This window comes from Panthera tigris, chromosome F3, assembly GCF_018350195.1.
Source record: "Panthera tigris isolate Pti1 chromosome F3, P.tigris_Pti1_mat1.1, whole genome shotgun sequence".
NCBI classification, from domain to species: Eukaryota; Metazoa; Chordata; class Mammalia; order Carnivora; family Felidae; genus Panthera; species Panthera tigris.
Window position 1 is genome coordinate 38342164 of NC_056678.1, and position 24311 is coordinate 38366474.

General features: G+C 36.9%; 1 long non-coding RNA gene across 6 annotated transcripts in view; it reads left to right on the forward strand.

Moving 5' to 3' along the window:
* LOC122235972 overlaps positions 1–24311 on the forward strand; it is a 115385-nt gene that overhangs the window by 51585 nt on the left and 39489 nt on the right. The window contains exon 2 of one of the 6 annotated variants that reach the window (XR_006214147.1): positions 7859–7979. The exons of the other annotated variants lie outside the window; for them this stretch is intronic. This is a non-coding gene — a long non-coding RNA (uncharacterized LOC122235972). The remainder of the gene's footprint in view (positions 1–7858; positions 7980–24311) is intronic. 6 annotated transcript variants of the gene reach the window in all.

Genomic DNA, 24311 nt, shown 5'->3' on the forward strand with positions numbered 1-24311 from the left:
CTCGGAGCCTGGAGCCTGTTTCCGATTCTGTGTCTCCCTCTCTCTCTGTCCCTCCCCCGTTCATGCTCTGTCTCTCTCTATCCCAAAAATAAAATAAACGTTGAAAAAAAAAAATTAAAAAAAAATAATAATACTAGTAATCAGAATACATAATAAAAATTAACTCACAGCACTTAGAAACAGGGCATTAATGCCTTGCAGGGAGCCCTTGGTCACTGTCTGCCTTCATTTACCCACTTCCTTCTTCTACAATATTTCCATCTTCTAATCAACCCAATCTGTTTATTGGTCACTAAATATTCCACCATATAAAGGAAATAAACCCTTTAACTTTACAAAAGCATCATCAGTAGTAGTAGTAGTACATCAATAGGCAATAAGATCCCTCTCTTTTTCCTTTCTTTTTCTTTCTTTATTTCTTTACTTGCTTTCTTTCTTTTCTTTTTCCTTTCTTTTTTTTGTAGTTGCAGAAGACAAATAACAGCTGTGTTTTCTAATGGCATGAAAATTGGGTCTTAGGTGGCAAGGCTGAGAATTGCAGATGTACAATATCATTCAGACACTGGATGTTTACAGTCCATTTCCAAGGGAACATGCTATTTATTATTTCCTTTGCTGTCATTAATCACTTTCCAAGATGTATTTCTATATCCCATCTTGTCCTCCCAAATCGATTTATCTTGGAAGTCCAATTAATGACTCTTCAAATCCACTTCAAAAACAAAATTGTATTTGGATAATAGTTATTTTTCTTAGAGAAATACAAATTATAGTGATGTCTAATTATGCAAAGTATTGTAACATATAAAAACTGGAATCTATAACAGAGGAGCAAGTAACTTGTTTTAGATGCAAAATGCATTTGGCTCACACTAGTATATTTTGAAGTAAAAAGTAAAAAGTGGAGCTGGGGTTCTGGCCATGACTGGCTGCAGCTCAGCTGGGAGATGAGTCCAGCACTGATGCCACCCCTAAATGTGGCCGCAAGAAGCAGGAGGGTGGGGCCAGTGATCCAAGTCACTAGAAGCATCAACTCCTAGAAGACCAGTGTTCTCATGATTATGGAGGCCTCTCTGTCTTTCCTGTGACTGAAGCAATGCAGACCTGTTTCTTGGACCCATTCCTACTCAAGGATACTTCAACAAACAAATCGAAACACACCTGGTAGAGGGTCCAAAACATTACTACGAGTAGGGACATAAAGCAACCAGAGTCACAACAACATAGAGCAAGTAACACACTCCAAAAAACACCCCGTGAAGGGCCAGACCCTAGACAGTGTATGACCCCTCTTTAATATAGTAATGCTCACAGGTGCAGGACACATAACAAGCTTTTAAAACACATAAGGGACAGAAGACTAGCCCAAATGATAAAATGGAAGAATTCTCTCAAAAGAAATTCCAGGAAGAAATAACAGCTAAAGAAATGATCAAAACAGGAACACCTGCGTGGCTCAGTTGGTTAAGCATCTGACTTCAGCTTGGGTCATGATCTCACAGTTTGTGAGTTCAAGCCCCACATCAGGCTCTGTGCTGACAGCTCAGAGCCTGAGGCCTTCTTCAGATTCTGTGTCTCCCTCTCTCTCTGCCCCTACCTCGCTCTCTCTCTCTCTCTCAAAAATAAATAAGTATTAAAAAATTAAAATAGAAAGAATTGATCAAAACAGATATAAACAGTATAACTGAACAAGAATTTAGAATAATAGTCTCAAGATTTATTGCCAGGCTTGAAAAAGCATAGAAGACAGCAAGAGAATCTATTGCTGCAGAGATCAACGAACTAAAAATAATCACAATGAATTTTAAAGTGTTGTAAATGAGGTTCAAAATAAACTAGAGGCAGTGAGAGCAAGGACTGAAGAGGCAGAGGGGAGAATAAGTGAAATAGAAGATGACTCTAAATCCATATTTTTCAATAATAACACTGAATGTAAATGGACTAAATGCTCCAATCAAAAGACATAGGGCAATCACAATGAATTAAAAAAACAAGACCCATCTATTTGCTGTCTACAAGAGACCCATTTTAAACCTAAGAACACCTTCAGATTGAAAGTGAGGGGATGTAGGACCATCTATCATGCTATTGGAAGTCAAAAGAAAGCTGGAGTAGCCATACTTATATCAGACAAACTAGATATGAAACTAAAGGCTGTAACAAGAGATGAAGAAGGGCCTTATAATTATAGGGCCTATCCATCAAGAAGTGCTAACAATTATAAATGTTTATGCACCCAATTTAGAGCACCCAAATATATATAACAACTAATGACAAACATAAGCAATCTTATTGGCAAGAATGTGGTAATTGCAGAAGACTTTAATATTCCACTTACAACAATGGATAGATCATCTATACAGAAAATCAATAAAGAAACAATGGCCCTGAATGAAACACTAGATCAGATGGACTTGACAGATACATTCAGAACTTTTCATTCTAAAGCAGCAGAATATATATTCTTCTTGAGTGCACATGGACCAACACAGATCACATACTGGGTCACAAAACAGCCCTCAATAAATATGAAAGAATTGAGATCCTACCATGCACATTTTCAGATCACAATGCTATGAAACTTGAAATCAACCACAGGAAAAAGTTTGGAAAACCTCCAAATGCATGGAGGTTAAAGAACATCCTACTAAAGCATGAATGCGTTAACCAGGAAATTAATGAAGAAAGTTAAAAATATATGGAAACAAATGAAAATGAAAACACAACAGTCCAAACCTTTTTGGATGAAGCAAAGGCAGTCCTAAGAAGAAAATACACCACATAGGCATTGCAGGCCTATCTCAAGAAATAACAAAAATCCCAAATAAAAAAATCTAACAACACACCTAGAGGAACTAGAAGCAGAACAACAAAGAAACCCCAAGGCCAGCAGAAGAAGAGAAATAATAAAGATCAGAGCAGAAATAAACAATACAGAATCAAAAAAACAAACAGTAGAACAGATCAATGAAACTAAGATGGCTTTTTGAAAAAATAAAATTTATAAATCCCTAGCCAGATTTCTCATAAAGAAAAGAAAGAGAATCCAAAATCATGAATGAAAATGGATTTATCAAAACTAATCCCTCAGAAACACAAGCAATTATCAGAGCATACTATGAAAAATTATATGCCAACAAACTGGACAACGTGGAAGAAATGGACAAATTCCTAGACACCCACACACTACCAAAACTCAACCAGGAAGAAACAGAAAATTTGAATAGACCCATAATTGTGAAGAAATTAAATCAATTATCAAAAATCTCCCAACAAATAAGAGTCCTGGCGGGATGGTTTCCCTGGGGAATTCTACCAGGGATTTAAAGTAGTTAGAACCTATCCTTCTCAAGCTGTTCCAAAAAAACAGAAAGGGAAGGAAAGCTTCCAGAGTCATTTTATGAAGCCAGCATTACTTTGATTCCCAAACCAGACAGAGACCCCACAAAAAAGGAGAATTATAGGACAATATCCCTGATGAACATGGATGCAAAAATTCTCAACAAGTAAATTGAAGTCAACAGCATATAAAAAATTATTCACCATGATCAAATGGGATTCATTCCTGGGCTGCAGGGCTGGTTCAATATTCGCAAATCAATCAATGTGATACATCACATTAATAAAATAAAGAATAAGAACTGTATGATCCTATCAATAGATACAGAAAAAAACATTTGACAAAATATGGCATCCTTTCTTAATAAAAACCCTCAAGAAAGTCAGGATAGAAGAAACATACCTAAACACCATAAAAGCCATAATGAAAAGCCCACAGCTAATATCATCCTCAATGGGGAAAAACTGAACATGATAGGGATGTCCACTCTCACCATTGTTGTTTAACACAGTGTTAGAAGTCCTACCATCAGCAATCAGACAACAAAATGAAATAAAAGGCATCAAAATTGGCAAAGAAGAAGTCAAACTTTCACTTTTCACAGATGACATGATACTCTACATGGAAAACCGGAAAGACTCCACCAAAAGGCTGCTAGAACTGATACATGAATTCACCTAAGTCACAGGGTACAAAATCAATGTACAGAAATTGGTTGAATTTTTATACACCAATAATAAAGCAACAGAAAGAGAAATCAAGAATTTGATTCTCTTGACAATTTCATGAAGAACCATAAAATACTTAGGAATAAACCTACCCAAAGATACAATAGATCTGTATGCTGAAAACTATAGAAAACTTATGAAAGAAATTGAAGAAGACAAAAAGAAATGGAAAAACATTCCATGCTCATGGATTGGAAGAATGAATATTGTTAAAATGTCAATACTACCAAAGCAATCTACACATTCAATGAAATCCCAATCAAAACTTCACCGGCATTCTTCCCAAAGCTAGAACAAACAATTGTAAAATTTGTATGAAACCACAAAAGACCATGAATAGCCAAAGTAATATTGAAAAAGAAAACCAAAGCTGGAGACATCACAATCCCAGACTTTAGCCTCTACTACAAAACTGTAATCACACTCGATCTTAGCCAAAAGGCCAAGAAGCGATACAACAAAACTGTAATCATCATGACAGTATGGTATTGAACAAAAACAGACACATAGACCAGTGGAATAGAATAGAGAACCCAGAATTGGACCCACAAATGTATGGCCAACTAATCTTTGATAAAGCAGGAAAGAGTAACCAATGGAAAAAGGTCAGTCTCTTTAGCAAATGGTGCTGAGAGAACTGGACAGCAACATGCAAAAAAAATGAAACTAGACCACTTTCTTATACCATACACAAAAACAAACTCAAAATGGATGAAAGATCTAAATGTGAGACAGGAAACCATCAAAACCCTAGAGGAGAAAGCAGGCAACAACCTCTTTGACCTCAGCCACAGCCATTTCTTGCTTGACATGTCTCCAAAGGCAAGGGAATTAAAGGTAAAAATGAACTCCTGAGACTTCACCGAGAGAAAAAGCTTCTGCACTGCAAAGGAAACAATCAACAAAACTAAAAGGCAACCAATGGAATGGGAAAAGGTATTTGCAAGTGACATGTTGGATAAAGGGTTAGTATCCAAAATCTATAAAGAACTTACCAAACTCAATATCAGAAAAACAAATAATCCAGTGAAGAAATGGGCAGAAGACATGAATAGACACTTCTCCAAAGAAGACATCCAGATGGCCAACAGACTCATGAAAAGATGCTCAATGTCACTCATCATCAGGGAAATACAAGTCAAAACCATACTGAGATACCACCTCACACCAGTCAGAGTGGCTAAAATTAACTCAGGAAACAACAGATGCTGGCAAGGATATGGAGAAAAAGGGACCCTCTTGCACTGTTGATGGGAATGCAAACTGGTGCAACCACTCTGGAAAACAGTGTGGAGGTTCCTCAAAAATTTTTAAATAGAAGTACCCTACAACCCAGCAATAGCAGTACTAGGAATTTACTCAAAGGATACAGGAGTGCTGATTCATGGGAGCACATGTACCCTAATGTTTATAGCCACACTTTCAACAATAGCCAAATTACGGAAAGAGACTAAATGTCCATCAACTGATGAATGGATAAAGAAGATGTGGTTTATATATACAGTGGAATACTACTTGGCAATGAGAAAGAATGAAATCCTGCCATTTGCAGCAATGTTGATGGAACTGGAAGGTATTATGCTCAGTGAAATAAGTCAGTCAGAGAAAGACAGATATCATGTGTTTTCATTCTTATGTGGATCTTGAGAAACCTAACAGAAGACCATGGGGGAAGGGAAGGGGGAAAAATAGTTACAAACAGAGCGGGAGGAAGGCAAACCATAAGAGACTCTTAAATACAGAAAACAAACTGAGGGTTGATGGGGGAGGGGTGGGGAAGAGGGGAAAATGGGTGATGGGCAACGAGGAGGGCACTTGTTAGGATGAGCGTTGGGTGTTATATGTAAGCTATGAACCACAGAAATCTATCCCCAAAACCAAGATTATATAATTGGGGATTATATAATTTACATATTTCATAGAATTTCCTTTTTTTTACCTTCATGTGGACATTTCTTATCTAAAGTTACATTAAAAGCTGCCCTTCCTCTGGGAAAATCAATGAGGTGGCATTACACCAGGGAGCAAAGAACTCTAGGCTTGCAATACCTCTCCTTTGGCCTTGTATAATGAGACTAAACAGAGGGTGTTTTCTTGGCATTGGCAGTCTAGCAACTTCTGGAGTAGGATCAGTGAGTAAATTTCATTTTAAAACTTACCACTACTTCTCATTGACTTTTATAGGCAGAGGCAGATGTGAACTTGTAATAAATCTGAAAGCATAATTCCATTCTCACAGCCATGAACCAAATCTGAATTTTCCATTGCTGTTATATACTCGGCCATAATTTTTTGGCATTTAGTGAAATCCAGTCTGATAATCTACTAGAATTCTTCCAATTCAAATTAGTTTAAATACTGCAATTCCGTATTTTTAACTTTATTGATATATAATTTAAATACCATAGAATTCACCTGTTAAAATTTTACAATACAATGTTTTTAGTATATTCACAGAATTGTACAGCCATCACTACAATCTAATTTTAGATTTAGATTGTGATATTCTTTATCACCTCCAAAAGAAGCCTCATACCCTTTAGCAGTTATTTTCATTCTATACCCCCACCCTAAGCAACCACTTACTAGTTTCTAGAAATTTGCCTATTCTGGATATTTTACATAGTGGAATTATAAAATTTGTAGTCCTTACTGACATATTTTTTATACTTAGCATAATGTTTTGAAGGTTCACCTATGTTGTAGTATGAATCAGTACTTTGTTTTTTTATGACTGAATAATACCACATTGTATGGATACACCATATTTTATGTGTCCATTCATAAATTAATGAAAATTAGGATTGTTTCACTTTTGGCAATTATGAATAGTAGTACTATAAACACTCAAATACAAAGTTTTGACTGAATGTCCGTTTTCAATTCTCTTGGGTATATATCTAGGAATGAAATTTATGGGTCATGTGGCAACTTTATGTTTAATATTTTGAGGAACCATCAAAATATTTTCCAAAACAGCTGCACAATTTTACACTCTCACCAGCACTGTATAAGTGTTCTCATTTCTCCATAGTCTCTTCAACATGTTATTGCATACCTATTTGATTACCACTATCCTAGTGAGTGCAAAGAGGCATTTCATTGTGGTTTTGGTGTGCATTTCCTTGTTGACTAATGATGCTAAACATCTTCTCAGGTGCTTACATTTAAAATTGTGTTATTTCTCTTTTTATTATTGACTTGTAGTTGTTCCAAATATATTCTAGGTACAAGTACCTTATCAAATAAGTAATTTACATTTTTCCCAGTCTATGATTTGTTTACACTTTCTGCTATTTTCACTATTATGGTGTTTTTGGCACTCAACTTTTTTAGTTTGATAAAATCCAATTTATTTTTTCCCCTTCAGTTCTGTTTTAGTGGTTTGTTTAAAAAGCAATTACCTAACTTGAGGTCATGAAGATTTATTCCTATTTTTTCTAAATATTTTATATTTTTACCTGTTGCATGTAGGCCAATGATCAATTTTGAGTGAATTGTATGTATTGTATATGGAACAGGTTCATCTTCATTCTTCTGTATGTGGGTATTCAGTAGTTCCAGCATCATTTGTTGAAAATATTATTTTTCCTTCACTGAATAATTTGATACCTTTGTTGAAAATAAATTGCCCATGAAGATAAGAGTGTATTTCTGGACTCTAAATTTTGTTCCATTGATCTGTAAGTCTGTCCTTATGCTAGTACCACTCTGCTTTGATTTTTCTAGATTTGTTAAAAGTTTTGAAATCATGAAGTGTAGTGGCTTTACCATTTTGTTCTTTTTCTAGATTGTTTTGAATACTGTGTACCCCTTGTAATTCCATATGGCTTTTAGGACTATGTTGTAAATTTATACAAAAAGGAAGCTGAGATTTTGATAACAATGAGTTGAATCTATAGATCCACTTGGTGAGTATTGTCATCTTCACATATTAAGTCTTCTGATCTATGAATATGGGATGTTTTTCCATTCCTTTAAAATTTTTAAATTTATTTCAACAATTTCCTGAAGTTTTTTGAGGATAAGCTTTGCATTTCTTTGGTTAAATTTATTCCTAAGTATTTTATCCCTTTTGATGCTATTGAAAATAAAAATTTTTTCTTATTTTTTTCAGATTGCTTATTGCTAATTTGTAGAAATATAATTAATTTTTATATATTTATATTGTATCCCCAAACCTTGCTTAATATGTTTTTTATTTCTAAAAGTGTGTGTGTGTGTGTGTGTGTGTGTGTGTGTGTGTGTGTGTCTGTGTATTCTCTCAATTTTTATATATGCCATCATGTCACCTGCAAGTAGAGAGATAGTTTACTTCTTCCTTTCCAACCTTGGTCTTTTCATTTTATTGCTAGCTTAATTGCCTTGGCTAGAACTTCCAGTGAAATATTGAATAGAAGTGCTACGAGTGAACATACTTGTTTTGTTCCTGATCTTAGGGAAAAAACATTCAGTCTTTCCCTATTAGGTATTATCTGTCAGTTTTTAGATATTCTTTATTCACTTGAGAAAACTCTATTCCTAGTTTATTGCAAATTTTTATCATGAAAGTATATTGTATTTTCTCAGTTTTTTTTCTGTATCTACTAACAATGATTATGTTATTTGGTCCATTATTCTATTAATATGGCATATTACATTGATTTTCACATTTTTAACCAGCTTGGGATAAGTCTCACTTGGTTATGGTGTGTGTGTGTGTGTGTGTGTGTGTGTGTATTCTTTTTATGTTGCTAGATTCAGTTTGAAAATATTTTGTTGAGAATTTTTGTCTCAACAAACAAAAGATATTGGTGTATAGCTTTCTTTTCTCTGATTGTGGTATCAAAATAATATTGGCCTCACAGAATGAGTGTAGAAGTGTTCCCTCCTCTCTTACTTTTCAGAGAGGCTTAGGAAGGATTGACATTGATTTTTAAATTTTTTGATAGAAATTACCAGTGAGGTCATTTCGGACTAGAATTTTCTTTATAGGAGTTTTAAAATTCATTTTTTAAGTTTTTATTTAAATTCTAGTTAGCATACAGTGTAATATTAGTTTCAGGTGTACAATACAGTGATTGTAAACCTGTACAATTCAGTGCTAGGAGTTTTAAAATTCCTAATACAGCTTCTTCATATTCAGATTATAGGTCTGTTTAAATGGTCTAATTCTTATTAAGTCAGTTTTGGTTGTTCTAGGAACTTGGTCATTTCATCCAAGTTACTAAACTTAATGGCATATAGCTGTTCATAGTTTTTCCTTGTAATTATACTTATTTCTGTAAAGCACTACTAATATCTACTCTTTCATTCCTGGGCTTAGTAGTTTGAGTCCTCTCTTTTTAGCATGGTCATACTATGCTAAAGGTTTGTCAATGTGTTGATTTTTTTAAAAAAACACCTTTTTATCTTGTTTATTTTCTCTATTGTTTTTATTCACATTTTTTGCCATGCTGTATTTCATTTTCATTTACTTAAAAGTATTCGTGTGTGTGTGTGTGTGTGTGTGTGTGTGTGTGTGTGTGTGTGTGATTTCACCTTTGACTGATTGGTTATGTAGGAATGCATTGTTTAATTTTCACATATTTGTGAGTTTCCCAAATTTTCTGTCATTGATTTCCAATTTTATCCCATTGTGTTGAGAGAACATACTTTGTATGATTTCAACACTGTTAAATTTATTCATACTTGTTTTAAAGCCCAGCATGTGGTCTCTCTGTTGAATGTTTCATATGTGCTGAGAAGAATGCATATTCTACAGAGTGGAGTGTTCCATATATGTCTGTTAGTTCTAATTGGTTTCTGGCATTTCTAAATTTTGTATTGTCATTGATGTTCTAAAGAATTGTTTTGTCTGTTATTGATAGTGGGCTATTAAAGTCTCCAGATAGGGGGATGAGTTAAGATGACAGAGTAGTAGAAGTATCTTATGCTTGCCTCAACCCTCGAACATAGGTAGATATTTATCAAATCATTCTGGACACCCAGGAAATTGATCTGAGAGAACAAACTTCACAACTAGAGGGAGAAAAGAGATCAAATAATGGAAGTACAAGGTGCAGTGATGCGATTTTGGAGAGAAAAGAACCACCAGCGCTGTGGAGGGGAGGGATCCCTGATCAGAGAGAGGAGAGAAAGAAAGAGAGAAAGAGAGGAATAAGGCAGCATGCAGGGGATTGCACAAGAAAAACACGCACAAAACCACTGAATGGGAAAATAAGAGGGGCTGATTATCCCAAGTTTTTACAAGTAGCACAACTGAAAGTCTGAAGTTTTAGAAGTCCACGCCATTGCAAGGGTCAAAACTGGCAGGTGTAGCAATGCTCCTGTGCAGAAGGATGGCAGAGGGACAAGAGAAGACCCTGTGCTCTGAGGATCCCATGGGTTATGCTGGGAGAGACAGTTCATCTTGGAGTGAATTTGGGAGACGTGGCACTGCATCTCAGGGGACAAGAGCCAGAAGGTTCTATTGAGCTGACCCATTCATTAGCATGAGAGCAGAGATATCTACTGATGGCAGCTAACCTGGATGCTGGCTTTTTTCTATGGTTTAGCACAAAATCAAAGCCCCTGTATGGTCATACTACTGCTTTCGTGGGACAAACTGGTAAAAGCCACAGTATGGCAAGACCCTCCCCCAGAGGATCAGCATGGGTCCACACCAGGTCCATTTGGAGTTTTGAAACCAGCCATGTGTCTGAGATTAAAAAAAAATAAGAAAAAGAAAAAGAAAAAAAAAACAGGAGCACTACACTGCTGGGAGGGCAGGGAAGATTGCTTAGACACAGACAGGGTGAAGACGGGGATCTGATAGAAACCTGGGACACAAGAAGGGAGATTGTGTCCTCTTCCGTGAGGCTTCCTGAACAGCAGCAGGTATGAATTGCCCTCTCTGACATTTTTCACCCCTTCCATCAGTATGAATGGACTTCAGGGAGCTGCACAGTGCCCATAGTGGAAGCTGCTTACACCAAGTTCCACTCCCCTGCAATCTGCAGGTGTCTTTTTTTTACTAGGGAAAGTGGGATTGAGAGCCAGAGCAACAGAGGCCTTTCCCCAAGAAGACCAGAACTCCCCCTCCCCATGCATGCACAAGGTCTACTGATCATAGCTAGTGAAAATAAGACCAGGCACAAGCTTTCCTATCACACAAAAGACAGAGACCTAAAAAAAAATGCCAATGGAGGAATTCATCCGCAAAGAAAGAATAAGAAGAGGTCATTGTGAGGCACTAATCAAAATAGATATAGGTAATATGCCTGAACCAGAATTTAAAACAGCAATCATAAGGATACTAGCTGGCCTTGAGAAAAGTCTAGAAGAAACCAGAGAGGCCCTTGCTGCAGAAATAAAAGACCTAAAAACTAGTCAGGCTGAAATAAAAAAATGCTATAACCAAGATGCAACTGACTGTATGTAATGATCACAAGGATGGAAGAAGCAGAGGAACAAATAAGTGATATAGAAGATACAATTATGGAAAATAATGAAGCTGCAAAGAAGGTGAAATGAAAATATTGGATAACAAGTATAGACTCAGGGAACTCAGCGACTCCATAAGGCATAATAACATTTGTATCATAGGAGTCTCAGAAGAAGAACAGAGGGAAAAAGGGACAGAAGGTTTATTCAGCCAATTATAACTGAAACTTCCTTAATCTGGGGAAGGAGATAGACATCCATATCCAGGAAGCACACATAACTCTCATCAAAATCAACAAAAGCTGGACAATACCAAGACATATCATAGTAAGTTTTACAAACTACAGAGATAAGGAAAGAATCATGAAAGCAGCAAAGAAAAAGAAATCCCTAATCTACAAGAGAAGACAAATCAGGTTACCAGCAGACCTTCCCATATAGAAACTGGGCAGAAAAGAAAGGAGTGGCATGATATATTCAACATGCTGAATAGAAAAAATATGCAGCAAAGAATACTTTACCCAGCAAGCCTTTCCTTCAAAATAGAAAGACAGATAAAGAGTTTCCCAAACAAAAACTAAAGAAGTCTGTTACCACTAAATCAGCCCTACGAGGTACATTATTTTTTTTAAATATATGAAATTTATTGTCAAATTGGTTTCCATACAACACCCAGTGCTCATCCCAAAAGATGCCCTCTTCAATACCCATCACCCACCCTCCCCTTCTTCCCACGCCCCATCAGCCCTCAGTTTGTTCTCAGTTTTTAAGAGTCTCTTATGCTTTGGCTCTCTCCCACTCTAACCTCGATTTTTTTTTCTTCCCTTCCCCCATGGGTTCCTGATAAGATTCTCAGGATCCACATAAGAGTGAAAACATATGGTATCTGTCTTTCTCTGTATGGCTTATTTCACTTAGCATCACACTCTCCAGTTCCATCCAGGTTGCTAAAAAGGGTCATATTTCATTCTTTCTCATTGCCACATAGTACTCCATTGGGTATATAAACCACAATTTCTTTATCCATTCATCAGTTGATGGACATTTAGGCTCTTTCCATAATTTGGCTATTGTTGACAGTGCTGCTATAAACATTGGGGTACAAGTGCCCCTATGCATCAGTACTCCTGTATCCCTTGGGTAAATTCCTGGCAGTGCTACTGCTGGGTCATAGGGTAGGTCTATTTTTAATTTTCTGAGGAACCTCCACACTGTTTTCCGGAGCAGCTGAACCAGTTTGCATTCGCACCAACAGTGCAAGAGGGTTCCTGTTTCTCCACGTCCTCGCCAGCATCTATTGTCTCCTGATTTGTTCATTTTGGCCACTCTGACTGGCGTGAGGTGATATCTGAGTGTGGTTTTGATTTGTATTTCCCTGATGAGGAGCGACGTTGAGCATCTTTTCATGTGCCTGTTGGCCATCTGGATGTCTTCTTTAGAGAAGTGTCTATTCATGTTTTCTGCCCATTTCTTCACTGGATTATTTGTTTTTTGGGTGTGGAGTTTGGTGAGCTCTTTATACATTTTGGATACTAGCCCTTTGTCCGATATGTCATTTGCAAATATCTTTTCCCATTCTGTTGGTTGCCTTTTAGTTTTGTTGGTTGTTTCCTTTGCTGTGCAGAAGCTTTTTATCTTCATGAGGTCCCAATAGTTCATTTTTGCTTTTAATTCCCTTGCCTTTGGGGATGTGTCAAGTAAGAAATTGCTGCGGCTGAGGTCAGAGAGGTCTTTTCCTGCTTTCTCTAGGGTTTTGATGGTTTCCTGTCTCACATTCAGGTCCTTTATCCATTTTGAGTTTATTTTTGTGAATGGTCTAAGAAAGTGGTCTAGTTTCATCCTTCTGCATGTTGCTGTCCAGTTCTCCCAGCACCATTTATTAAAGAGACTGTCTTTTTCCATTAGATATTCTTTCCTGCTTTGTCAAAGATTAGTTGGCCATACTTTTGTGGGTCTAGTTCTGGGGTTTCTATTCTATTCCATTGGTCTACGTGTCTGTTTTTGTGCCAATACCATGCTGTCTTGATGATTACAGCTTTGTAGTAGAGCCTAAAGTCTGGGATTGTGATGCCTCCCTCTTTGGTCTTCTTCTTCAAAATTACTTTGGGTATTCGGGGTCTTTTGTGGTTCCATACAAATTTTAGGATTGCGTGTTCTAGCTTTGAGAAGAATGCTGGTGCAATTTTGATTGGGATTTCATTGAATGTGTAGATAGCTTTGGGTTGTATTGACGTTTTGACAATATTTATTCTTCCAATCCATGAGCACAGAATGTTTTTCCATTTCTTTGTATCTTCTTCAATTACCTTCATAAGCTTTCTATAGTTTGCAGCATAGAGATCTTTTTACATCTTTGATTAGATTTATTCCTAGGTATTTTATGCTTCTTGGTACAGTTGTGAATGGGATCAGTTTCTTTAATTGTCTTTCTGTTATTTCATTATTAGTGTATAAGAATGCAACTGATTTCTGTACATTGATTTTGTATCCTGCAACTTCGCTGAATTCATGTATCAGTTTTTGCAGACTTTTCGGTGGAGTCTATCGGATTTTCCATGTATAATATCATGTCATCTGCAAAAAGTGAAAACTTAACTTCATCTTTGCCAATTTTGATGCCTTTGATTTCCTTTTGTCGTCTGATTGCTGATGCTAGAACTTCCAACACTATGTTAAACAACAGCGGTGAGAGTGGACATCCCTGTCGTGTTCCTGATCTCAGGGAAAAAGCTCTCAGTTTTTCCCCATTGAGGATGATGTTAGCTGTGGGCTTTTCATAAATGGCTTTTATGATATTTAAGTATGTTCCTTCTGTCCCGACTTTCTTGAGGGTTTTTATTAAGAAAGGTTGCTGAATTTTGTCAAAGGCCTTTTCTGCATCAATTGACAGGATCATATGGTTCTTATCTTTTCTTTTATTAATGTGATGTATCACATTGATTGATTTGTGAATGTTGAACCAGCCCTGCATCCCGGGAATGAATCCCACTTGATCACGGTGAATAATTCTTTTTATATGCTGTTGAATTCGATTTGCTAGTATCTTATTGAGAATTTTTGCATCCATATTCATCAGGGATATTGGCCTGTAGTTCTCTTTTTTTACTGGGTCTCTGTCTGATTCAGGAATCAAAGTAATACTGGCTTCATAGAATTAAGCTGAAAGTTTTCCTTCCCTTTCTATTTTTGGAATAGCTTGAGAAGGATAGGTACTATCTCTGCTTTAAACGTCTGGTAGAACTCTCCTGTGAAGCCATCTGGTCCTGGACTCTTATTTGTTGGGAGATTTTTGATAACTGATTCAATTTCTTCACTGGTTATGGGTCTGTTCAAGCATTCTATTTCCTCCTGAGTTTTGGAAGTGTGTGGGTGCTTAGGAATTTGTCCATTTCTTCCAGGTTGTCCAGTTTGTTGGCATATAGTTTTTCATAGTATTCCCTGATAATTGCTTGTATTTCTGAGGGATTGGTTGTAATAATTCCATTTTCATTCATGATTTTATCTATTTGGGTCATCTCCCTTTTCTTTTTGATAAGTCTGGCTAGAGGTTTATCAATTTTGTTTATTTTTTCAAAAAACCAACTCTTGGTTTCATTGATCTGCTCTACAGTTTTTTTAGATTCTATATTGTTTTTTTCTGTTCTAATCTTTTTTATATCTCTTCTTCTGCTGGTTTAGGGTGTCTTTGCTCTTCTGCTTCTATTTCCTTTAGGTGTGCTGTTAGATTTTGTATTTGGGATTTTTCTTGTTTCTTGAGATAGGCCTGGATTGCAATGTATTTTCCTCTCAGGACTGCCTTCGCTGCATCCCAAAGCGTTTGGATTGTGTATTTTCATTTTCGTTTGTTTCCATATATTTTTTAATTTCTTCTCTAACTGCCTGGTTGACCCATTCATTCTTTAGTAGGGAGTTCTTTAACCTCCATGCTTTTGGAGGTTTTCCAGACTTTTTCCTGTGGTTGATTTCAAGCTTCATAGCATTGTGGTCTGAAAGTATGCATGATATGATCTCAATTCTTATATACTTATGAAAGGCTGTTTTGTGACCCAGTATGTGATCTATCTTGGAGAATGTTCCATGTGCACTCGAGAAGAAAGTATATTCTGTTGCTTTGGGATGCAGAGTTCTAAATATATCTGTCAAGTCCATCTGATCCAATGTATCATTCAGGGCCCTTGTTTCTTTACTGATCCTGTGTCTAGATGATCTATCCATGGTTGTAAGCAGGGTGTTAAAGTCACCTGCAATTTCCACATTCTTATCAATACGGTTGCTTATGTTTGTGATTGTTTTATATATTTGGGGGCTCCCATATTCAGTGCATAGATATTTCTAATTGTTAGCTCTTCCTGATGGATAGACCCTGTAATTATTATATAATGCCCTTCTTCATCTCTTGTTACAGCCTTTAATTTAAAGTCTAGTTTGTCTGATATAAGTATGGCTACTCCAGCTCTCTTTTGACTTCTAGTAGCATGATAAATAGTTCTCCATCCCCTCACTTTCAATCTGAAGGTGTCCTCAGGTCTAAAATCAGTCTCTTGTAGACAGCAAGTAGATGGGTCTTGTTTTTTTATCCATTCTGATACCCTAAGTCCTTTGGTGGCGCATTTAGTCCATTTACATTCAGTGTTATTATAGAAAGATATGGGTTTAGAGTCATTGTGATGTCTGTAGGTTTCATGCTTGTAGCAATGTCTCTGGTACTTTGTCTCACAGGATCCCCCTCAGGATCTCTTGTAGGGCTGGTATAGTGGTGATGAACTCCTGCAGCTTTTGTTTGTTTGGGAAGACCTTTATCTCTCCTATTCTAAACGACAGACTTGCTGGATAAAGGATTCTCGGCTGCATATTTTTTCTGTTCATCACATTGAAGATTTCCTGCCATTCCTTTCTGGCCTCTCAAGTTTCAGTAGAGAGATCCGTCACGAGTCTTATCAGTCTCCCATTATATGTTAGAGCACGTTTATCCCTAGCAGCTTTCAGAATTTTCTCTTCATCCTTGTGTTTTGCCAGTTTCACTATGATATGTCATGCAGAAGATCAATTCAAGTTATGTCTGAAGGGAGTTCTCTGCCTCTTGGATTTCAATGCCTTTTTCCTTCCCCAGATCAGGGAAGTTCTCAGCTATTTTTTCTTCAAGTACCCCTTCAGCACCTTTCCCTCTCTCTTCCTCCTCTGGAATACCAATTATGTATAGATTATTTCTCTTTAGTGCATCACTTAGTTCTCTAATTTTCCCCTCATACTCCTGGATTTTTTTATCTCTCTTTTCTCAGCTTCCTCTTTTTCTATAATTTTATCTTCTAGTTCACATATTCTCTCCTCTGCTTCATCAATCCGAGCTGTGGTTGTCTCCATTTTATTTTGCAGCTCATTTATAGCATTTTTTAGCTCCTCCTGGCTGTTCCTTAGTCCCTTGATCTCTGTAGCAACAGATTCTCTGCTGTCCTCTATACTGTTTTCAAGTCCAGTGATTAATTTTATGACTATTATTCTAAATTCACTTTCTGTTATATTGTTTAAATTGTTTTTGATCAGTTTGTTAGCTGTCATTATGTCCTGGAGATTCTTTTGAGGGGAATTCTTCCGTTTCGTCATTTTATAGTCCCTGGAGTGGTGCAGAATTGCAGGGCACTTCCTCTGTGCTGTCTTGAATAACTTGCATTGGTGGGCGGGGCCACAGTCAGACCTGATGTCTGCCCCCAGCCCTCCACTGGGGCCACATTCAGAATGGTGTGTACTTTCTCTTCCCCTCTCCTAGGGGTGGGATTCACTGTGAGGTGTCATGGCCCATCTGGGCTACTTGCAGACTGCCAGGCTTGTGGTGTTGGGGATCTGGCATATTAGCTGGGGTGGGTAGGCAAGGTGCACGGGGGCAGGAGGGGCAGGCTCAGCTCACTTTTCCTTCAGTGATCTGCTTCAGCAGGGGCCCTGTGGCACCGGGAGGGAGTCAGACCCGCCGAAGGGATGGATCCGCAGAAGCACAGCGTTGGGTGTTTGCGCGGTGCAAGCAAGTTCCCTGACAGGAACTGGTTCCCTTTGGGATTTCGGCTGGGGGGTGGGTGAGGGAGATGGCGCTGGAGAGTGCCTTTGTTCCCTGCCAAGCTGAGCTCTGTCATCCAGGGCTCAACAACTCTCCCTCCCATTGTCCTCCAGCCCTCCTGCTCTCTGAGCAGAGCTGTTAACTTATAACCTTCCAGATGTTAAGTCCCACTTGCTGTCCAAACACACTCCATCCGGCCCCTCTGCTTTTGCAAGCCAGACTCGGGGGCTCTGCTTTGCCAAGGGGCTGCCCCTCCATCCCAGTTCCCTCCTGCCAGTCCGTGTAGTGCGTACTGCCTCTCTGCCCTTCCTACCCTCTTCTGTGGGCCTCTCGTCTATGCTTGGCTCCGGAGAATCCATGTTGCTAGTCTTCTGGTGGTTTTCTGGGTTATTTAGGCAGGTGTGGGTGGAATCTAAGTGATTAGCAGGACGTGGTAAGCCCAGTGTCCTCCTACGCTGCCATCTTCCTCTCTCATTCCCTACCAGGTACATTAAAGGGGATTCTTTGAGCAGAAAAGAAAGACTAAAAGCAACAAAGACTAGATGAGAAGAGAGAAAATCTCCAGAAACATCAACTTTACAGGTAATACATTGGCACTAAATTCATACCTATCAATAATCACTCTCAATGTAAGTGGACTAAATGCTCCAATCAAAAGACATAAAGTATCAGAAAGGATTAAGAAGAAGAAGAAGAAGAAGAAGAACAACAACAACAACAACAACAACCATCTGTATATAGCCTACAAGACACTCATTTTAGATATCTAAAGACACCTTAAGATTAAATGTAACGGAATGGAGAGCCATCTATCATGCTATTGGATGTTAAAGAAAGCTGGAGTACCATACTTATATCAAACTAGATTTTGAACCAAAAACTGTAATAAGAGATGGAAGGGAACTATAACATAATAAAGGGGTCTTTCCAAATAGAAGATCTAACAATTGTAAATATTTATGACCTCAACTCGTAAACACCCAAATAAATAAACTAATTAATAATAAACATAAAGAAACTCATTGACAATAAGACAATAATAGTAGGGGAATTTAACACCCCACTCACAGCAATGGACAGATACCTAAGCAGAAAATCAACAAGGAGACAATGGCTTTGAATGGCACACTGGACTGAATGGACTTAACAGATATATTCAAAACATTTAATCCTAAAGCAGAAGAATACACATTCTTCTTGAGTGGACATGGAATATTGTCCAGAATAGATCCCATACTAGGTCACAAATCAGCCCTCAACAAATACTAAAAGATTGATATCATACCATGAATACTTTCAAACCACAATGCTATGAAACTTGAAATCAATGACAAGAAAAAATTTGGAAAAACCACAGATGTATAGAGGTTCAAGAACATCATACTAAAGAATGAATGGGTTAACCAGGAAATTAAAGAATGAATTTAAAAATATGGAAAGAAATGAATATGAAAATATGACAGTCAAGAAATTTTGGATTTCAGCAAAAGAGGTCATTTGATAGAAGTATATAGAAATACAGGCCTACCCCAAGAAGCAAAAAAATTCTTAAATACACAACCTAAATCTACACCTCAAGGAACTAGAAAAGGAAAAGCAAATAAAGTCCAAACCAGCAGAAAAAGGGAAATAATAAAAATTAGAGCAGAAATACATGATATAGAAACAAACCAACAGCAACAAAAACAACAACAAAAACCCATTAGAACAGATTAACAAACCCAGGAACTTGTCCTTTGAAGGAATTAATAAAATTGATAAACCCTTGGCCAGAGTTATGAAAAAGGAAAGAAGGACCCAAATACATGAAATCACGATGGAGGAGGAGAGATCACAACCAACACCTCAGAAGTATAAATAATAATAAGAGAATGTTATGAGCAATTATATGCCAACAAATTGGGCAATCTGGAAAAAAAAATGGACAAATTCCTAGAAACATAAAAACTACCAAAACTGAACAAGAAGAAATAGAAAATTTGAACAGATCCATAATCAGCAAAGAAATTGTCTCATTAACCAAAAGTCTCCCCACAATCAAAACTCCAGGGCCAGATGGCTTCCCAGGGAAGTTCTACTAGACATTTAAAGAAGAATTAATACCTATTCTTCTCAAACTGTTCCAAAAAATAGAACTGGAAGGAAAACTTCCAAACTCATTCTCTGAGGCCAGTGTTACCTTGATTCCAAAACCAAAGACCCCAATAAAAAGTAAAATTGCAGGACAATATCCCTAAAAAACAAGGTGGTAAAAATTCTCAACAAGATACTAGCAAATCAAGTCCAACAGTACATTAAAAGAATTATTCATCACGATCAAGTGGATTTATTCCTAGGCTGCAGGGGTGCTTCAATATTTGCAAAGAAGTCAACGTGATATACCACATTAAGAAAAGTAAGGATAAGAACCATATGATCCTCACAATAGATGCAGAAAACTCATTTGACAAAATACAGCATCCATTCTTGATAAAAACCCACAAGAAAGTAGGGATAGAAGAAATATACCTTAACATCATAAAGGCCATATACAGCTAATATCATCCTCGATGGGGAAAAGCTGAGAGATTTTCCTCTATGGTCAAGAACAAGACAAGGATGTTGAATCTCATGAGCATAGCACTGGAGGTCCTAACCTCAGCAATCAGACAACAACAACAACAAAATAAAATAAAAAACATCCAAATCAGTAAGGAGGAAGTAAAGCTTTCACTCTTAGCAGATAACAATATACTTTATGTAGAAAATGGAAGACTCTACCAACAAATTGCTGGAAATGATACATGAATTCAGCAAAGTCGCAGGATATAAAATCAATGCACAGAAATGTACCACGTGTCTATACACCAATAATGCAGTAGCAGAAACAAAAATCAAGGAATTTATCCCATTTACAATTACACCAAAACCCAGAAGATACCTGGGAATAAACCTAACCAAAGAGGTATAAGTTCTATATGCTGAAAACTATACAAAGTTTATGAGAGAAATTGAAGAAGACACAAAGAAATAGAAAAATATTCCATGCTTATAGATCAGAAAAACAAATATTGTTAAAATAGCAACACTACCCAAAGCAATCTACACATTCAATGCAATCCCTATCAAAATAAGACCAGCCTCCTTCAACAGAGCTAGAACAACAGTCCTAAAATTTGTATGGAACCAGAAAAGACCCTGACTAGCCAAAGCAATCCTGAAAAAGAAAACCAAAGCTGGAGGCATCATAATTCCAGACTTCAAGCTGTATTACAACATTGTAATCATCAAGAAAGTATGGTACCAACACAAAAACAGACACATAGATCAATGGAACAGAATAGAGAACCCAGAAATGGACCCACAAATGTATGTCCAGCTAATCTTTGACAAAGCAGGGAAGAATATTCAATGGAAAAAAGACAATCTCTTCAGCAAACGGTGCTGGGGAAAACAGGCCAGTGACATGCAGAAGAATGAACCTGGACCACTTTCTTACACCATACACAAAAATAAATTCAAAATGGATTAAAGACCTAATGGGACATAGGAAACCATCAAAATCCTACAGGAGAAAACAGCCAGGAACCTCTTTGACCTCTTTGAGCAACTTCTTACTTGCCATGTCTCCAGAGGCCAGGTAACCAAATCACAAAAATGAACTATTGGGACCTCATTAAAAAACTTCTGTATGGTAAGGGAAACAATCAGCAAAACTAAAAGGCAACCAATGCTATGGGAGAAGATATTTGCAAATGACATATTGGATAAAGGTTTAGTTTCCAAAATCTATAAAGAACTTATCAAACTCAACATCCAAAAAACAAATAATCCAGTGATGAAATGGGCAGAAGTCATGAATAGACACTGAATTTAAATTAAAAAAATAAATGAATAAAAACTGAAAACTAATGTGTATTTTAAGTTTCAGTTCCTACATATAAAGTGCTTTAAAGTTGCCACCCAAATGTTACAACATTAAAAAAAAAAGCTAAACAATTTGGCGGCTGAGGAAAATAACCTTCTTGAGGTCATAGGGCACACTGGCATCCAAAAATCTGGAGACACAGGCAAACAGAAGGAAGCACAGCTGAGTTTAGCTTACCCGGAGCAGAAACTGCTAGAGCCATAAATTTAAATGGTAAATGTACATTTCAGTTGTAATTTTGATGAATTGATGAACGCGGACTTCCTTGAGAGTGAAAAAACTTCTCAGGACTGTAATCTTAGGGGGTTCTCAATATTTTCATTGTTTTTACCTCCAGGAAACCCACCTTTTTGAGGAGCCAACATATATCACCTCCTATCTTGGCAGGGGGATGGGAAAAATAACCATTTTGAAGTATGACCAGTTTGGAGTACACATACTCCATAACAAAGGCCTACTCTCCAATGAAAAAGACCTTACCAGAACCTTATCTCACATAGGCAAAAAGGTGACTTCAACTCTCTCTAGCTTTCCTGTCTCACCTAAGGGGTAAGGGGTAGGGTAAACAAAAATAAGAAACACTTGAGAAGGTCACAGCTTTGGGACTTATTACAAAGAGGTTCCATGACTCACTTGCTCATGGTCATAGAGCCAGTCAATGCCCAAACTAAGGTGTCAAAGAATTTTTAATAGCTGCAAAAGGGATATTATTGAGACTTTTAATAGAGAATCAAGTTTCAAATAAAAATATTTAAGGTTTGTAAAATAAAAATATAAAAATTCCATTTATCAGTGTAACTAATAATAGCTCAAAATACTTAACTATATTTTGAAACACAGCAGCAAGTATTTGTAGATTGGCAGAGGTCCCAGGAGTCAAGTCTTCTGGAAGGTGTGGTTGATCAAACTATTTTTATTTGGTCAATGGCCAAAGGTAGCTATAAAGTAGGGCAAGAAATTTTCAAACGTGTGCTATAAATTAGTTGCAAAGGAATATAAATTTTAAAAGTAAATTAGGTTTCTAATCTGATTGGTATCATTCCATACTGCATTAATCTAGAAGATTGATAAAGGTAAAAACAATGGAACTAATAAGGTCATTGTGATGGAAATAAACTATTCTCATTGGCTCAGCTTTCATCTCCAGAATTGCTGTCCCCATGGACACGCCTACTCTCTGTTCCATTCTTACTAAAAGAGTCTGGAAATCCCAAAAGATGTCTCATATAGTGTCCATCATAGATCTCCAGGCTACTTTCTCTTCAGTATGCTCCTATCTGACCCCCAGGAAAGGCTCCAACGATACCAGGTCACTTCTCACAGTGGCCCCAGTACTGACCCAAGGGGAAATGCCTGTCTACAAAGTTGAAGTGCCTATTTCTTACTCAGAAACCTTAATAATGGTGGTATTATTTAAACAGCCACTACTCCTCTCCAAGACACTTGGCCAGTATCTCAAATTGTGGGTGACAAATAGAAGAGATGAAAAAGATCAAGACTAAATCTGAGTAATGCACATTGTGATCATCTCGTATCTTTCCATCTGTCCTTGGATCAGGCTGCATTTGTCTTGCTTACAATGAATTTCTTCCCATGAAAAGTTTAGCCTTTCCTACAAATAGAGCTGAAACAGTCTTGTAAATGTGGCGAGTTATAAAGCTGTATTTTTAGCAGGTTATATGTTGGATCTGGAAATTTTTGATATACCAATACCAATCAAACTGTAAGATCAAAGGATTTTGGATTTTTTCTATCATGAAATGTGTGCTATTATTCTCTTAATAGAAATATTTATATTTAAAATGTGTAAAAACCTGTACAAACAGAAAGGAAATAAAGAAGTTGGTTTTGCTTTAGAAGTTTCTGACTTATCAGCACATACCATGAAAAACATTTTTTTTCCAGAGCAGGGTAGAAACGATTTGAGGTTTTGAAGATTGTCTTCACAAAGCTTTTTATAAATCATAAATTAATACCCTTGATTAAAAGTTTTCTAATGTTTCTTTGCCCAATATTAAGTACCAAACACTCATCTCTTCAAATGAGACATATTCCTTCAGTCCTAGATTAACCTATAATGTTTACACTTCTTAGGAGACATTTATACTATGACCTCAACCTCAGTTTTCTTTAAAGAGCACACACTGCTTCAAATTTTGTTCCATATCATCTCTGTTGGATATGAATTCACGATGGCTATTAGGTACGAAAAAGCACTTATAGATTCCTCCCATCTCTGAAATTTTGTGTTCCATGACCTGAAGTAAATTTCCTTTGATCAACGAATGCTTTTTGTGTTGCTTTTTCAGTTCTATTTAGTTTAAAACATTTATTCAGCATATACGCTGGGGTCAAATGATTTTTTAAAAAATGTAAAAACTTGGAGATCTTATAGTCAATTTGGAAATAAAAATTCACATGTAGGTAAAATCATTTGAGGCACTGTATCACAATGGGGGGGAAATGGCCTTTTATTAAGAAATAATAATACCATACACAAATGGGTGGTGAAAATCATACTAAACTTTCTTAAACAATTATGGTGATGTAATAGAGCATATTTCATTTCAAAGGCCAGATTTCTCACACACATTTTTTGTAAACAATATTTAAAAAGTCCTATTTTTTTAAGTATAATTTATTGTCAAGTTAGCTAACATACAGTGTATACAGTGTGCTCTTGGCTTTGGGAGTAGATTACCATGATTCATTGCTCACATACAACACCCAGTGATCATCCCAACAAGTGCCCTCCTCAATGCACATCACCCATTTTCCCCTCTCCCCAGTTCCCCCCATCAACCTTCAGTTTGAAATTTCATAGAAAATAAATATTACTTCTATTTCCTTTTCATTTTTATCTGTAGTTATTTGCTTGAGAATAGT